Source organism: Centruroides vittatus, unplaced genomic scaffold (genome assembly GCF_030686945.1).
Source record: "Centruroides vittatus isolate TY-2023 unplaced genomic scaffold, ASM3068694v2 contig_2634, whole genome shotgun sequence".
Classification (NCBI taxonomy): Eukaryota; Metazoa; Arthropoda; class Arachnida; order Scorpiones; family Buthidae; genus Centruroides; species Centruroides vittatus.
The window spans coordinates 43,060-61,987 of record NW_027121678.1 but is presented as its reverse complement, the minus strand read 5'-3'; the positions used below and the strand labels follow the sequence as shown (position 1 = coordinate 61,987).

Here is an 18,928-nt window from a genome sequence, read left to right as displayed (position 1 = left end):
TTTTCTAGGGTTGTAGGTTACACTTTAACCCAACATTTACTGTACTTACATTCAGAATCAAAGAAAAGGTGGTCTAAAACTGATTGATTATTTTTTAAAAATTATTTATTTATTTATTTATTGATCTTTAAATTGGTATGTTATTAAAATCACTCTATTCAAAGATTGATTCTACAATGAAATATTAAAAACAGGCAAAACCGGGGACAGTCTCCGGAAATTGGGGACGTCCGGTCACACTATTGTAGGCAATTCTTATGCGAGCAAAAATAAAAGGAATTAACTGTAAGAAGGGCTCTTTTCAGAATGTAGTACTCAAAAATTAGAACTTACAACGTTAAATGATTCAAAAATCGATGACAAATTTAAAACCAAAAGTATTAGAACAATATCCTAAAACAGGCCTGGCCGACCCACGGCCCGTCTCGTTAAATTGTGTGGCCCGCTAAGCGATATTATATATCTATTAAAACTTTTGTTTCCCATCACGTGTATATCAAAACAATTAAATAAATGAAAATTTGCATGTGCCATTGTTATAATGTGCAACTGTGAGTACAAACTCGTGGTATAACAATAAAATCTTATTCATTTTGTATTTGTTTTACTTTTTTAAAAGCACATTTGCCTAAATTGTGATTCACCGTAATGTTACGCGTGATCAAAGTGGCCCGCAAAACAATTTGGGTTGGCCAAGCCTGTCCTAAAACATTGTTTTCTCTTTTAGAAGAGGTACTAAAAATACTTGTGAGGTTATTTGCTGACATACATTAGTCTGTAAGATTGACTTTTTTTTCATTTGTCAATACAGAATCAGTCTTGTGCATGAAATGTATGTTAGCAGTCTTCTGTAACTATGTGATGTCAGTGTAATAAAATTAAATAGTTTATTAATATATATAATATTCAGATTATAAAATTCTTCCTGGTAAATAGTTGATGGGGGAAAAAAAAACCTGAAAAAACAGTAACTTCTGTTCTTCAACAAACAGAAACAACATAAAAGTAATTTCTATTATTTTTTCTACCCAAACCAGAAAAACTCATAATAATAAATTTAGAAGTTGAATATCTTTTGAAGGATTACTTTTGGACAAGTAATTTTCTTTTAAACTCTTTATTCTTTGAGTTCAAAGAGGATTGTTCTCCATGTCTACCATGGGTTCAGCTAGATCCGTAATTTAGGATGGCTACATGATGAGAAATGGAACCAACATATCTAGGACAGACTGTCCTTGAAAAATTCCAAGGTTACAATCCAAGAAATTTGCTAATGGTGTTCAGAAGAGATAATTGTGCTCATCATGTATTCCAAGTAGCTAACAATATCATAGATATAACATAAATAAGAGAGATAAGATTAGGAGATCATTATTATCATCATCACTCATATAGATGTATATATAATTAACCATTCAACACATGCATTTTTACTACTACATTATAAGATTTAGAAGAAAAAATTTCTTTGAATGTCATGGTGTTTTGTCAAATTTTGACCGGTGAAGTTAAATAATTTTTATTGAGATTTATCTTTTTAAGTTTTTAATCTAAAATTTGATAAATTGTGGATAAATAATTTTTTGCTATCCCTAATACATCATAATAAATAAATGCTTTGAGTAGGTTCTGAAATTGGAGTTTTTTAAAATGTTTATTGCATCAGAGGATTAAAAACTTTACACAGTAAACAATAGACAATGCTTTTATTACAGTATTAAATTTCATGAATAGTGGAATCAGAATATAATTGTGATGACAATATATCTCAGGTTTAATTTCAAGAATTTATTATTTTAATTTTTTAATGTTTATAGTCGGAGTCAAAAGTGAACATACACTGTTATTTTTAAAGAGTTAAGTCATGACAAAACTATTTCATTTCTCATAAATAAATTTATATCTTATATAAAATCATTTATCTTGAACAAACATCTCATGTTCAAATATTTTACAAAATTTTCTGTTGTTTTTAACAAAAAAAATTATGAATCAAGTCTCTGCACACTTGAAATTAACAGGAAATTGACAAACTTTATCATCATAAAACGCAACAATTAATATTTTGTTGATCCACCTTGAGCTTTTATGACTGCTTTTAACCTTTTTGGCATAGAATGCACTAGTTTTTTGAAAAAACTGTAAACTGTAAAATCTGTAACTATTGAGAATTCCACACCTTTTTCAGTACTTGATGAAATGAGTCTTTGCTTGTAAAATTTTCATTTCTCAATTTATACTTCATTATTTCTAATAGTATATTGATGCTCCTTAATCCTCATTTTCAGGGATTGAGCAGTGGCTTCGATATATTTGCATAGACGATTCACCATGTGATTGTGTAGAGCAGGGGTGGCCAACAAGTCGATCGCCAAGCCAATTTTGGTCGATCGCTAGCGATGTCTTGACTTAATGTATTATATTTGTAACCGAACGCAACTGTATGCATGCAGTTATGACTCGACTCATAAGCAGTGAGTGCACTTCGTACTGAAACAGTGTATAAACATAGTATGTATTTCACACTTCCCCCTCCCCACTTAGACTATGCCTATGACAACAAGTCGATCACGACACATTTTTCCGATAAAAAGTAGATCTTATGTGCACAAAAGTTGGCCACCCCTGGGGTAGAGGGATAATGTAGACCCTCACATTTCAACAGGTCCTTATCATTTCAGATACTCGAAAAAACCATAGATCTCCTGTAAGCAATCCTATTATTCATGCAGCGGGATATTTCCCTGTAGACGTTAGCTAGCACCTTATTATATGTAACTACTGAAAAGAAACTGTCTTATGATTGTAAGAGTTCCATGGGATGTTCATGCCATGAAATAAGGATGTTAATTAGGTGCTCAGGGTATTCCTGCTGCCTATACATGAAATGCAATGAATTTCTACTTTCCTATCCATTGCCATCAAACAATGGGTGTAAACTCTTCTTATAAGGGCCCTAAAAGTGGAGATCTTATAATTGAAAGGATCATGTGATTTTATGTGGATGAAGAGTGGTACATACAAATTTTTATGGAACACTTTCGTTATCAACTGCCTGTGCTGTAATGTAATGTCCATATCAAGAAAGTGTTCTTTGATCCAGTTTTCTTGTTCAACCTGTAAAGAGAGATTATGTATGTTATCATTGAAAGTCAAGGACAGTAAGAAGGACAAGACACTACTTACACTATCTCATTTATTCTGACAGTAGTGTAGCTTTACACAGGATTGTGAAGTCTGATAGCTGCTTAAAACTTGTCCATCTCATACACCACATCTCAGACACTTAGACAACAACATTAGAATAGATTTCCAATGGGTCCTGGGTCATAAGGGGTTCTCGGCAACAAGACCGCTGACTGTCTTGCCAAACAAGCTGCAAAGTCTTCAGTTTTTAGTACTTTCAGTTACATTCTTACCTTGTACATTAACAATCACGTCAAGAAGCAAATCTTCATTCTCTGGCAACACAGTTGGGACCATGACACCACTGGTAGGCTCACCTAGACTTTCATCCCCAAGGTTGACACTACTGTGACTCTTCGCTATTTTTACCCTAGTTACACCCTCACTCAGCTACTTACAGGACACGGAAACTTTAAGCAATACTTGCATATATTTAACCTTGGGGACAATCCACAATGCGATTGTGATATTCAAGAGGACCAAACACCACTTCACTTAGTTTTTCACTGCAATAGGGTACAATCACATTAGGAATAGTTTAATGAGAGCTGCTATTCTTGAAGGGTACAACTGGCCTTGCAACCCGCATTAACTCATTACACATGTATAATGTTCCATCATCTATTTGCATTCATATTCCTTAGTGGGGCTCTTGAGAGCACTCACTCCGGGAGCACTGATGGCAATTAGCTTTCCTTTGCTTTGTTTCAACTGTTGGTATATTTTAACCTTTCAACTTTATATTTTAATTCTCATTTTCTGTTTTTTTTTTTTTTTTCAGTCTAAATTCGGTTAGTTTCAGATAGTCCTAGTTGTAGGTTAGATTAGGGACTTAGCTTGGTTTCCGGTTAGGTTATGATAGGTTGGGTTAAATTAGATTAGGGTTTGTTACTTTTAGTCGTCTGGTTAGGTTTGTCCTAGGTTATGATAGGTTAGTTTAGTTGGTGAGTAAGTTAATGTTTAAAAGAATCTGGGGTCTTGCTCGTGTGTCTTCTGTCAGTCCATTTGTCTCATCTAGTTTGTCGTTGTGTTTGTTTTTCGTTCTGTCAGTCTAGCTGTTAAGTATTATTAAGATATGCGATCACATTCAATTTTATTAGTATTAAGTAGATATAAGTCTTCCTACTAACAGCCACTTGGCACTAACTTCTACGCTTAGCTATTCGTGGCAGCACTCAATTATTGGTGTTCGCTACACTCAGGTTTTCTTTTAGACCCTTTGGTGGACTACAGCCTTGCAGCCTAAAAACTACATGCCAACATCAGACATAGAGGTACAATAGCCATACGTATGTATTTTATATTTTGTAAAATTCTCTTTTTTTAAACAGTTACTTAACATATTATCCAGTTTGAAACACAATGTGAAATGCTGCATTAGACATACAACTTTTAAATTTCTGTTTTATTCATTAAAAAAAACTCATTTATTTATATGTGTTTTTTTCAAACTTGAGGATGACCATTTAAAATGGAAGAAAACATTTTATTATTGCTGGTTTATTGGTATTTATATCTAATTAGGGTTATTTATATTAATTTTAGTTTAATAGTTTTGTAGATATTGTAGTAGTATGAATTGTTTTTGATACTGATCAACGAGTAAAGTCCTGATGATGACCTTTTAAAAAAGTCAAAAAATCTTGTTAAAAATTTGAGCTAGCCAAATTTTGGATTATTTGATACTGTTAACTAGTTTGTGGCTTATTTTGAATTTGCGAAGTAAATTTAATTAAGCCTAAGTTGATTTAAAATTTGTTTTTCTTGTATTACCTATGTGTATAATTTCTCATTATGTTTTAAGCAAAAAATTCTTATAAGTTAAACATTTTTGCATAAATAATTTGAAGTTTATTTTCAAAACTCATAAAAGTTCAGAAATATAAAAAATATGAAACTAATGCTTAAATTTGTTTAAATGCTTAATTTATTTTCATGTTCCAGAATACATCCCACAGTGATCCGATTTCTTCATCTTTCTTGTGATATGTTGTGTTTTGCTTTATGGGTTGCATATGAGCAGCAGTACTCTGAAGTTATCACAAATGCGCAGTGTGTGCTCACCCAAAACATTGAAAAACAAGACTACATTTCATCCTCCATCTTCATCATTCAAAACATGTTGCAGATGGGATGAAATGTAGGCAGTTGTCTGATTGTGCATGTGGCATATCTGGCCCCAAAATCCATAACTAGCTGGTATAGGTATAAGAACTGATGTAATGTCAAAGCAAATGGTGCAGGCAAATTCTGTGATGATCATGAGACTATCAGAAATATGTAGCATCCTCTACAGTGGACAGCAGGTTGTTTCACTGCAGAGAATAAAATGATGCAAGAGTGGAGATCATGGATCATACTATCAAACGATGACTGTGATAGTTCTTGGTATAAAGTTTTAAACTTGATGATGATGGATATAACCTATTTTATTATAGTTTGTTTTTTTCTAATAATAATTTTTATAGGAGTTTTATTAATATCAGACTAAATGGTTTGCTTTTATTATTGTACATTATTTTTGTATGGTGTTTAAAGTAGGAATATATTCGTAGTCTTGATTATCATCTGAACCTTAAATCAACCAAACTTTTACATTGCTTTTATCAGCTTTATATTTAACATTACTCAAAGATAAAATGCTGTAAAGATTTAAAAGCTGGAAACATTTAATTTCATAAACATTTCCATGGTAAAACATTTGTTTTCAGATCAGTACAAACACATACTCATAAGTTTTTCATAACATACTTAGAATAAATGCATGCTTTGAACATCAGTCTTAAATTCTAAAGTAATTACAACTATTTCTAACGAACAACATTACAACCCGATACATTATAAACTACAAGCCAACCAATACTGTATGTCATTGGGCTAGATATTGGCCAACTTTGGTACTAGACAGTGCCTAATGTCTCTCTCTAGTACCAAATTGTTACATAATTTATTAGCATTATAGTCGATATCTAGCCCGATTAACACACAGCATTGGTTGGCTTGTAGTGTTTCTAGCCAATCAAAGTTATTCATAAATATAAATTATTTACAATACATATCAACATATTTAATTTCATTTTTATTTTTAACATTGTAGACATGCTAATATAATGACACCACACAAAAGATGTGCTAAAGCCAATTTATTCTGCATGATCCAAGCTCAAGGATCTCTATCAGTCCTCTCCTTTCTGATATTCAATAAACTATCACTTGATATTGCCGTTAGTAGTCCTTTTACCACACAGTAAGAGTATCTTTGGATGTATGATTGACACTTTCATCCTATCTAACTTAGCAATGGTATCTTTACCTCTAAATTTCAGCTGCATGTTGAGAGCAGAAGGTTTTTTTTTTTTTATCTATATAAAATCAAGTTGCACCAATTATTAAGTTTCATAACAAAACTTTGTAAACATTTGCTTTCTTGAACCTCCAGGTATTTTCTCAATCTTGATTATAAACTGTATGTCAACAGTTGATATTATTTCAAAAGTTTAGTGGAGAAATAAACTAGTGACAAGTACTCAATAGGATTTCTCCTGTTTTCACTCTAGTCGTCTCAACAAATCCAACAAGGACTGAAGTCAAAGAGATATGAAGAAGTAATGGTTGTGGAATATAAAAGCCTTTATCAGATTCAATTTATAATTTAATGGTAAAATTCCTTCACAAAAAATTAGGAGAAAGGAAACTGAAGAGGATAATTCTAGAATTTCTACAAGTAATTGTATAGTAATCAAATTACAAGTTTAGAAATGAGAGATGCATTTTTAGGCTACTCAGTGGCAGGAGACTTTGTAGATATTTGCTTAAAGTTTGAGGTTTCTTTGTTTCAGAAGTTTAAACAAGACATTCTACTGGCATATAGATATGTTGATGATATGCTGATAGTATAGTAGGGAAGAGGGAATGTACTTAGCATTTATTTTGCAGATTAATGCAAATCTGGTAAATATTCCTCTGTATCAGATGTCCAATCTTTTAGATTCCTTGGGCCACGTTTGAAGAAAAAACATTTGTCTTGAACCACACACAAACCATAAAACTATGTATAAAGTTTGATACGAGTAGATTTGCCAAAACAAATGAAATAATTTATGTAGCCAGTTAAGTTTTTGTAGCCCAAAAAGTAGCCAGTGTGGCAAATGATTTTCTTGTGTGCCAAACTAAAAAAAGGGTAGCCTATTTTGGTGCAAATCTTTTATCTTTTCATTTGAGTAATGGTACATAATATGTGTATAATTTATGATGGCAGCCATCTTAACTTCTGTTTTCAGCACTTGTAGCTTAACTGTCTTTTAACAAACTGACTTTAAGAGGCTTTACTAGGAAATGCACTTAATGTATATTTTTAAAAACTCTTTATAAGTGTATACTAGGCACCTTGTGTGACAGTTTTTTTTAATAGAAAGTATTACAACACTGCAAATTTCAAAAAATTAAAAAATAAGTACATAAAGATCTCAACATTTTAATGAAGTTTACAATTTTATGTTGGGCCGCATTCGTTACAGCACTGGGCCACATGTTGTTGGTTGGACAGCCCTGCTTCATATAAAAATAATAAAGACAAATTTAGTTGCGTTGCTGTGTAGTAGAGCTATATTTTGATATAAAAACTTAGATTACTTCAATGCTTTTAATGGTCTGACACTTGCACGTTTACATATATTATGCTTGCCTTAAGGCAGCCCATAATCATATCTAAATACATTTTAGAAAATATTTTACCATCAGTTAAGTTATAAATACAGCAAATCCTCGCTTACCACAGATTCTTTGAAACTGCACATTAAGTAAAAATGATATATAACAAAACAGATTTTATTATAAGTTAAATAATATAAACAAGATACAATTCAATTAATATTATTTTAATTGGATTGTGTTTGCAACCTCTAACATTTATTTTTACCTCATCAGATCAATTTTACTGTTGATTAAAGAAAATTCAACAATAATAATTGTAAATGAATGCAAATTTATTTGTATCTTTCCTCAACAACATTAGCGAGGTTGAGGCCGAAGTTTTAAACGCGAAAACGTGTACGTCGGACGTTCTGCGCCACTTTCCCATAAGCCTAGAAGTTTGACAATGGCGTTTGGAATGTCGTGCATGATTCCACCGACTTTCCAAACGCCATTGTCAAACTTCTAGGCTTATGGGAAAGTGGCACCGAACATCCGACGTACATGTTTTTGCGTTTGAAACTTTAGCCTCAACTTTGCTATTAAGTGAGGATTTGCTGTATTCTAACAGTTCTTCACAACAATTAAAAGTATTCCATTATTGTAAAGATTGTGAAACACTGTACAAAGTAGCAATTACATATATTTTTAAAATACAGTGGACCCCCGATATAACGTGCATGTTGGGTGGGAAACAACACCTGCGTTATAAGGTGAACCGCGTTATACCGAGCGGCGCGGTGTAACGTGGTTTACCTCTCTACTTTAGCAATATTGTCAAGCTTTTCTTTCACACTGTAAGCTTTTCTTTTACTCATCATGCATACAATAATTAAATACTATTCAAAATACATTCAGGAACTCAATACATACACAATTACTCAATACGCAGTAACAATAAAATGCGCTACTCACTAACGCTGCACGGACCTGTATAAACGTGTTTAAGCTTATCGCGTTGCCCGCACTATAACCGAGTGTGCGGTATAGCGAGCAGCGCTATAACGAGTGTCCACTGTATTTTAAAAGTATACATAATTATTTGTTACCTAGAAAACATATAACCTTTCAAACGTTCAGAGGCAACATTGCGAATAGCCTTCTCGAGTAGCCTCGTTGGGGACCTAGCTTTATCGAGAACGGTCTAAGTGAAGGGGTCGGTTTATGCGTTTTGGCAAACGCAAACAACGTCGGAATGTCCGGAGAGGCAACCACCGGACCGTTTAACCTCCATTTCCTGGCCAAGGAAGTGTTTGTGAACCTTCACACACAATTATTTGTTATATTTCATTATAAATTTTGCAAAAATATTTAATTTCGCTATTGTAAATTATACTTAAAAACTTTTTAATAATTTATATTCTGTATTAAGAATAAAATAAGATAATTAATTGTTTAAATTCTTTGCATGTTTTGTCATCAGAGTCGATTTTTCAAAACTTCATAGATTTTCGAAAAATTGATCAATATTTTAATTTTCAAGTATTCGTTTTTGTTTCGTAAGATACCTGCTGTTTTATTGCATTATTATATTTGATAATTCATTGTTATAACATTCTTCTTTATAAAATCTATTTTTACAAATTATCTTTCATTGTATTATTATATAATTTATAAATTTTTAGATAGGTGTATTAAATAAATGTAAGCATTTCTTTGTAAATTTAAAGAGAAACTTTATAAAATAGCTACGCGTAACGTTTAGTATTTTTGAGTAATTCATTGTGTTTCATATTTTCGTTAAATATATATTTTAATTAGAATACAATTACTCATTAATAGCTTCTATAAATAGTTTTGAAGATTGTTTGGCTAATCTAAATTGTCTTATTTAATTAAATTAATTAATTATGATGAGTTATTACTAAATATGTATTAGATATAAGTCTAGATTTAAAATTCAGATAGTTTGTTTATTATTTTTCATGCTTTTTTTTCATTCTAAATACAATTTTCTATTTTGTCGTTTCATACGGATTCTATTGATTTTTAGAAACTGAATTAAACATTAACTTCTGGCATTCTTTTCCAGAGCTATTTTTATTTTTCGTCTTTGTTTATAATACATTTTATACAAGATTCCATAAAATCTGATTAAGTAAACCGTGTTACTTTTATGAATTCTTGTTGCTCTTATTTCTGAATTTTGTTTTCGTTTGTTTCTTTTCATCTTTCTACTATTTATTACTTAAATTCTTTCTTTCTTAAATATATATAACTTTTATGTCTTGTCTTCTAGAGAGAGTTTTTATTCAAAATGTAATAAGTAAACATTAATATTTCATGCAACTCTTAAGTATATACTCTAAATTTGAATTTAGTTATATAAAATTTAATTTAAATTATTCAAGTTTAAATTAATTTCTTTAACATGCTTCCGATTAAATTTTTGTGCATGTTTTTATATATATATATATAAACAAGCGAGTAATATTTAAGTGAATATAAAATAATAATTAAGATTGAGATTTTATATCAGTTTTCTCTGTTTCTCGATATGCATCATTCTTCACAAATGCACAAATATTAGCAAGGTCGAGGCCAAAGTTTTAAACGCGAGAACGCGTACGTCGGACGTTCGGCGCCGCTTTCCCGTAAGCCTAGAAGCATTGCACTCTATGAAAGAAACAAATCCTTCGTTAATAGTCGACGAGGAGGCAAAATGCTTAGATCAAATCCAGACAGAAAAATATGAAACAAAATATTTAGATCATTCACTAGAAATAAAAACTGAAAAATCTTTTTGTAGAAATTATCTGAATTAGAAGACTGAAGTTTGGAGATAGCAGTATGATAGATTACGCAAGAAAAATTCAAGCTAGTGAGCAGTGTTTGCGCCAAAATTGTATCACGAATTAAAATCGGTCCTTAATTACTAGTAATAATAAAAGATACCGATCTTTTAAATTATAATAAATTGGTTTCTTTTAACTGGATTATGGGTATTAGTGTGTGCTTTTATGGTAATAATTTATTTTGAGTCAAGTGTTAGCGTATTTATTTAATTCATCAACAACAGATTAAACATAATATGGATTATTAACGACGTACATAGTTAATTTACGAATGAGAAGTACTACTGATGTCTTTACTTATTCATATTTTCGTAATGATTTGCTATATTTTGAATCCTCATAAAATTATCGACGTGGCAAAATAAAATTACGAAAGACATTGTTATGAGCTTTATAATGTGTATAAAAATATTTATAATGAAAAATTAGGATAAAGAAAATAATCCAAAATAAAAACTTTTCATTATATAACAGTAATTTTATGTCAGCTGGTTGCGTTTTTAAATTATTCATGCAGAATACTAACAGCACGAACAAGAATTATACATTAAAGAAATTCAACTTGTAAAGGAATAAAAGAAATTTGAAAATTACTGTCGACAAATTTAAATTATCGAGCATTGCATGACTAATGAAGAAGTTGATAGTTATACCTATATTGTGTTCATTTGAGAAATGATAATTCAATGCTTTCACTGGACCAAATGCAGTAATTTATATTGATTTAAGTCTTGGTTCCTCTTTTGGGTGACCTTATCACTTTGAGCGAATTGGAAACTGTAATCAGAAAATTAAAATCATCTAAGGCCCCAGGTCCTGATAATATAAGGTATGAAATGATAAAATACCTTTCTACAGAGAAATACTACTGGATATATTTGATATGTTTAACTCCTTTCGGTCTAGTTGCTCTTTTCCTTTATCTTGGAAACAAATTGCTTTAAGAATGATATATAAGAGGGGATGTAGGCAGATGCCAACTAATTATAGACCAATTGCTTTAATTAATGTATTTAGAAAGGTTTTTTCAACCATTATTGCAAATTGTCTCCGGAATTGGATGAACGAGTTTAATATCGTTACACCTCTCCAAGGAGCATTTGTTAAAAATAGAGACGTCGAATACAATTTGTTTATTTTGACTGGTCTTATTCAAATATCACTTTCGAGGAAACGAGGGAAACTATATACTGCTTTTATTGATCTCAAGAAAGCTTTCGATACAGTCGACCATGATTTGTTATGGTATAAGCTTAGGAACATTGGTCTTTCTGCGTTTTTTGTCAACTTACTTAAGAGTCTCTTTTCTAATACTAGATATTTAATTTAATTTAATTTAATAGAAACTTTTTCATTTTGTACTGATTATGTTGAGTCCAATAGAGGGTTACCTCAAGGAGAACCACTGAGTCCTATCCTTTTTGTTTTGTTTTTGAATGATCTTCCTAAACTTCTGAGAAGTCAAAGTTTTATGATAGCATTGTCTGCTCGTGTCGAAATTAACTGTCTTCTTTATGCTGACAATATCCTTCTTTTGGCTAATTCAGCTTCTTTGCTTAGGGAAAGACTTAATCTTACTTGGAGATATTGTGAAGGTAATCGATTGACAATTAATTCGAAAAAGACGAAGCCTATGATTTTTTGCAGAGGTGAAAAACTTACAAAAACAGATAATTTCAGTTTAGAAAATCATAAACTGGAAATTGTGTCAAATTTTAAATATCTAGGTATTTATTTTTCTTCACATGGCACATTCTCCTATCATTTAAATAAAGGATTACTTGCTGCAAGATCTAAAATCTCCAATCTCATCAAGTTACTTATTAAAATTAAAGTGTCTTCATTAAATAATTATTTTAAATTATTTGGTTTTTTGATTGGACCAAGTATGTTTTATGCTTTTCCGGTTTGGGGCGGTTTTTTAGCAGACAAATTTGAACCGATACAGTTATTCTACTTTAAGCAGGTGTTCCGTATTAACAGATCTGTCTCAGGACCTGCAGTGAGAATGGAATTGGGAAGACTTCCCCTCGCTATTGGATTGTCGATAAAATTGTTTAGATTTTGGAGGAAACTTACTTACCTACCGGAAGATGACTACCGAAAATCGACATATACAAGACTTTCAAAGATAAATGGTAATTCCTTTTTGAAGCCATGGCCTGCTATTGCTAAAGGATTACTAAATAATATTGGATTGTCCTCTAGTTATATGTATTTAAGTGAAAGTTTGTTCTTTCTGGACTGTGATCAACGACTAAGAGACTTATATTGGTTAAAAGATGTTCGATATCTGAGTGAAAGAGGTTGGAATAGCGAAATGCTTCTTAATGGAATGTGGAGTCCAGTGCCTTATTTATTGCCTAATTTGAGTTATAAAGTAAAGTCATTTGCTACACAATTTAGATTAAATAGGTTTTCGGTAAAATAATTAATGTTTTAGGTGACTCTGAATGTTCTTTTTGCGGAACAACAGCGATGGATATGAGAGAACACCTTCTTGATTCTTGCAACATTCTTTTGGATGTTCGAGCTGCTACACTGCCATCTGATTTCTGTTACCAAATTTTATTCGGCGATAGTTTTGCCATGCTAACTCTGTATAAACTATATAATTTCTTTGTTCATATATCTAACTTAAAATAACAATGTTCTTTAACCCCTTTGTAATAACACCCGTTATATCAAATAATAAAGATTGATTGATTGATTGATAATTCAATGCCAACAGAGTCAAAATTTCTTCAAAATTAAGAGAAAATGACAATGTAATATTAACAAAACACATCTTACTTGCTTTTCCAGCAGTTTGAAATAGTTCTATTGAAACTGCTGGAAAAGCAAGTGAGGTGTGTTTTTTGTCTGTATTATTAGTTCCAGTTTGGATCTCAAACTTGTCTAATATTTACATTCTTACACAAAATGAAGAAAATGGCAAATTAAAGAATATACTATAGATAAGAATGTAACCAAGAATGGATTTTTGTCTCCAAAAGATTTTGTCAAAATTTGCTAGAAATCACAAAAGATAATTGATGCAGTGATAATGAAAATATTCATTTCAGTGAAATGGATAGGGATAGCTTCATTTGTCAATTGTTGATGGCTATTGTCAGGAAAAGCAAAAATTATCATTGTATTTGTACATGCTACTCCATTCAGTATTTGATATTACAGTGATAATTTCTGCAGACAAATAGAATAAATAAACTCTAACAGATGGAAACTGTTATCCTTTTTTTTCTTTTATCATGATCTATATGATTTGAAGAAAGATTCATTTGAATTAATTTAGAAAAATAGTCTGTAAAGGAGAAGTGACATTTATCAGAAAGCAAAAATTGCAAGTGAAGACTACAATACATACTTAATTATCTATGGTAATGAGGGCAGACAGAGCATGGATTAGGGTTGCCAACTTTCTTGTACAGAAAAAGGACATTTGTAACCGAGTAGTTTGTTGTAAATATCTGTTGACTAACTGTAAATCGTAAAAAAATAAATAAGATTTTAAACTTAATGTCAGAATTATTACCAACTGTTGTACAATGCCATCCTAATTGGGTCCCAAAATTTTATTTGCATGCCCAAATCTGATTAATAGTGGTATCTTTTTTGTTTCATTAATGTAATAAGTGATAAAGACGAAACTATTACTGTGGAATAAGAAAATAAAGTACTAGAATGTTGTCTGCCAGTAATATTTCAGAGATAATAAAGTAAAATTATGATGTGTAGAGAGGCTAGAATGGCTTTCTATTATTCCAAACTGCTCACTATGACAGATGTACAAACTTGAATCTTTATTACCATAGTGTATAGTCTTTACAAATTCATTTCAAAATCCCTCTTTAGCTTAAAATACAAAGTAGGTACAATTACGATGATTGCAAATACATAATAATTCAATTTAATATATGTAGTGGATTTACAGGAAGTTATTTAAGTGCATATTACAATTGACATTCTCAGAGTAACGTAGGACAATGATATTTAGTGATGTATGCCAAAAATTAAATATAAATTTCTAAAATATTGTTATAATTACTTTAGTATTTGTTGAATAAATTCAATGATAAATCTAAAATATATATAGGGGAAGCTGTTGTTATACCATGAAATACTATATACTTGTGGTCCCTACTATTGTGTAAAAGAAAAAAAGCCATATTAACATACATTTATTTTATATTTACAACAAAAACTAGTGTGAAATGTGCTTGTTTTTCAGAAACTACCTTCTCAAACCTGGGCTCTGTATTTGAAACATACAATTAAATCATTTTCACGTCCAAGGCAATTTCCTGCTTTTGTTTTGATGGTAGTCGTTAATGAGAAATCTTTTTGCAGAGATATGAGATTGCATAAGGTATCATAAGGCTTGGAAAGAGGGGGGAATATAAATTGGAAAGACAAAGTAGTCGGAGATTGTGAGCTAAAATCTCTTCCAAAAGAGAGTTGTGGCTTAAAAAGTTTCGGACATTGGGTTTATACAATAAAAATAGTAAGCATAATGTATTGATTTCAAACATGATTCTATGGCTGAATACTTTTTACCATTTGCATTAGCATTATAAAGATAGGAGTGAGTCAGGACCTGTGACAGCTTCAGTGGTCTTTTTCAAGGCTAATATATCCGTTGTTTTCCTCTTGATACTAGAGTTATTGCTTGACATTTTCATCTTAAAGAATAATGGGATACAATATTTTAAAATACTGAATGTGAACAGTGTTTTAAAGTAGAGGATGCTTGTGTTTTTTAAGATACAAGAGGGTACATTTTCAAAGAAAAATAAATTTGTTGTCTCTAAGTAATGTTGGAAACTTGAGAATACTGTTATATCATACTCCACCAAATTTGTGAACTAACATCAATGATTTTTTTTCTGACAATATCTGTTTTTATGGAGCTTAAATATCGTCATCAGAATTTTACTAACAGAGAGTAAAACCTTTTAATCACAATATGGTATCTACAAAATACTGGTGGCCAAGCAGTCTTTGTTCCCCGAACACCGGGAGTTCGGTTGCGGGATTGCACCTCGCTCAGACGGGCTAGCCACGTGGAGTTTTCCGGGTTTCTCCAAGTCTGTAATGCCTAAATAGGGGCCAGTTTCCCTTAAAAAGACCTCCCAGAAAGTATCCCCCCTAGGCAGATCGCCCAAGTGTTGCATTGCCATAACTAAACAAACAAAATACTGGCTATCTGCCTAAAAATTTGATTACACAACCACCTGTGGCGATATTACTAGATATTTTGACTGTTTCTTTGTAGATTTTAAAAGAAGTACCGATCATGAAAATGTTCCAAGGTATACTATATTCAAGATACAACAGTTTCTCTTAACACGTTGTTTTATTAAATACACATAAAAAAAAGACGTGGTTGTGGTTTAAAAATTTACATTATTCTTTTCTTCAAGGTTTAATGATTTTTTAGAAAGGTAAATGTATTTTTATGTACAGTACACGTAGTAAAAAACATGTTACATATATTTTACATTTATCAATGAATTGATTTTAGAATTTATTCAATAGACATAACTTATGTGAGAAGGTCAATTATATTATGCACCTACACAGTCAGTACAAGTGATTTAAGATTACAGTAAGCTATTTGTATTAAATTGAATTACCGTATTTTACAGACTATAAGACGCACTTTTTTCTTCGAAAAATTGCCTCCAGAATTCAGGTGCGTCTTATAGTCCGTAGCGTCTTATAGGTATTTTTTTTTTTTTAAATTGTTTAAAAATTAAGGTGCGTCTTATAGTCCATAGCGTCTTATAGTCCGTAAAATATGGTATATATTTGCAATCATTTTAATTGTACCTAATTTGTATTTTAAGCTAAAGAGAGGTTTCGAAAAATGTATTTGTAAAGAATACAGGTTCAAATCATACGCTCATCTGTTGTAGTGAGTGATTTGTAATAACAGGAAGCATTCCATCCTCTATTCTCTTTACTCATCATATTAATCTCATCCAAATCCATGCAAGTAATTTAAAGCAAAAGTAAACAAAAGCGAACATCTAAAATTGTATTCAAAAGGAGGATAGTAGTGATAAAAGGAAAACTGAAAGCTAGTCGGTAAGCCTAGCATGGTTACACGATAAGCACGACTAATCCGAATCGCATATTATACTATACTTTATTAAAGAACTAAGATAATCTATACACTACAATTTACAAATAAGCATTTATTCTTTCTGTAATTTTTGTTTGTCTTTGAGATTTGGTAATTAATTTTCTAATTCGATACAATAGCTATTCACTAGTAACGAGTCACATCTGGGTTCGGTAACGACGCGGTCTACAAACATATAGAATATAAGTATGCACGATTACTGCATTGAGGATGTTCGAGAATGTTATTTTTTATTTTCGTCGTTAGTCACTTTAACAGGATAATCCAAGAAGTACATTGTAGATATAACATTTAGAAGTAGATTTTATAGTTTAAATAATGTTTTATATTTGGTCCGAATTTGAATATTGAATAATAATGAAAACATTAGCTTTTTCTATCTGCGTTGTTTCGTTTGGTAATCAAATGTGATCGTTATAAATTCAATTTTAAAATTTATTATAATGATTTAATGTCTTTGAGTAGGAAGAAATACTACCTTTCAAATTAGTAGTCTTTTATTTATTCATCTAATATTACTTATTTACAGAAGTAAGTTAAATTTGATCTTTGGAAGTAAATTTTTAGATTGCTTTTAGCCCTTGGTATAATTAAATTAGATAAAATATGGCAAAAAATATAATAGAATGGTGCGTTAAGTAAGTCCTTACTATTATCTGCCCTCACGTTTGTAGATATTTTATTTAATTGAATTTTTAGAATTAGGAAAGTATTAAGCTCTATATATTATAGAATAAAATGCTTAAATCTTCACAAATTTCATCACAATTATTTGGAATTGGAAATCGTTTACCTGTTTTCAGATTATTTTCTAATTGTAAATCATGCCAATTTTTACTTCTTTATAATGAGATACTGCTGTAATCATTTAACAGGAACAACTATTAACCGCTGTAACAGAATCTTCCTAATATATATTATAAGAAAGAATAAAAATTTATTTATAGAATCATAGTTTTAGTTAAGTAAATAGATTTGAATTTTTGAATTGTTGGTTCTTAAACACTATAAGGTGTGGACACACAGACACTTGGCAATGTTCTTCTTAGTTTATTTTAGTCGAGACTTGCACTTGTGTTTTTTGCGAGTTTCGGGCCTTATTAGGCCCCTATTTTTGAATCTTTGGATGGGTATATCAATAGATTTTTTAGACAAACTTGTTCGTCAATAAAATTCCTAGCTAATTCATTACCACGATCATGAATACAGTAAATGGGTATTTACTGTAAAGTGACTCTCTCTTCTGATTTATTTGTATGTATGAAATGACTTCAGTGAAGCAACTATGATTTCATTTTTCGATAATGTATAATGTAGCAAACCTTGCAGTAGGATATTTAACTAAATAATTTAGTAGACACTTTCTCAATTAATTTGATAAACAAACACCAAATGTAGGTTATTTAAAATTATTTTTAAGTAATAAATCCTATTCCTGCATACTTTACGAAGAAATATGAAATGTAAGTTCGGTTAGTAGTAAGAATATTAAACTTTAAAATGAATTTCTTAATGTTATTTAATATGTTTCTCTCGAAATCATCATTTCATTATATCTGTATTATTAAATACTAGATGTAACAAGCACAAGTAAATAGGTGGTTAAGAATATACATCAATAGAATCCAATGGTGGGGTGGCGAAGGAAGGAATAACCATTGTCTTAAGCTTATTTGAACTATACTATCATTTTAATCGGGATGATCTTTTTCCAAAAAAAAAAAAAATATATTAAATTAAATTGAAAAATAACTAGCTAAAGCTTGTTTTCCACTGCTTGTTTATAGGTTTAATAATCAATATACTGTATAAGGCAAACATAAATTGGTGGTATGTTTCAGATATATCATGGGTGAATCCTCTTGTTGGCGGTTAAGAAGCGTACAGTGTAATTTAATTATATTTAAACACCCCAGATTATGCATTCTCTCTCTCTTATAAAAAATTAAATTCATTTTGTTAATGCGAATTTCAGCATAATGTAGATGACTTTTCCTGTTATTTCGGATTTTATAGTCAATTTATATTATACAATGGCATAATGTGTCGTAATCAGTACGTCATTTCTATCTTATCTTAACACGATGAAGTGAATAGGGGGAAAAAT

At 30.8% G+C, this 18,928-nt stretch overlaps 1 protein-coding gene across 1 annotated transcript in view; it reads left to right on the top strand.

Moving 5' to 3' along the window:
* Positions 1 to 18,928, top strand: part of LOC136971614 (zinc finger protein 423-like) — a 93,069-nt gene that overhangs the window by 55,445 nt on the left and 18,696 nt on the right. The gene's annotated exons all lie outside the window — the stretch shown is intronic.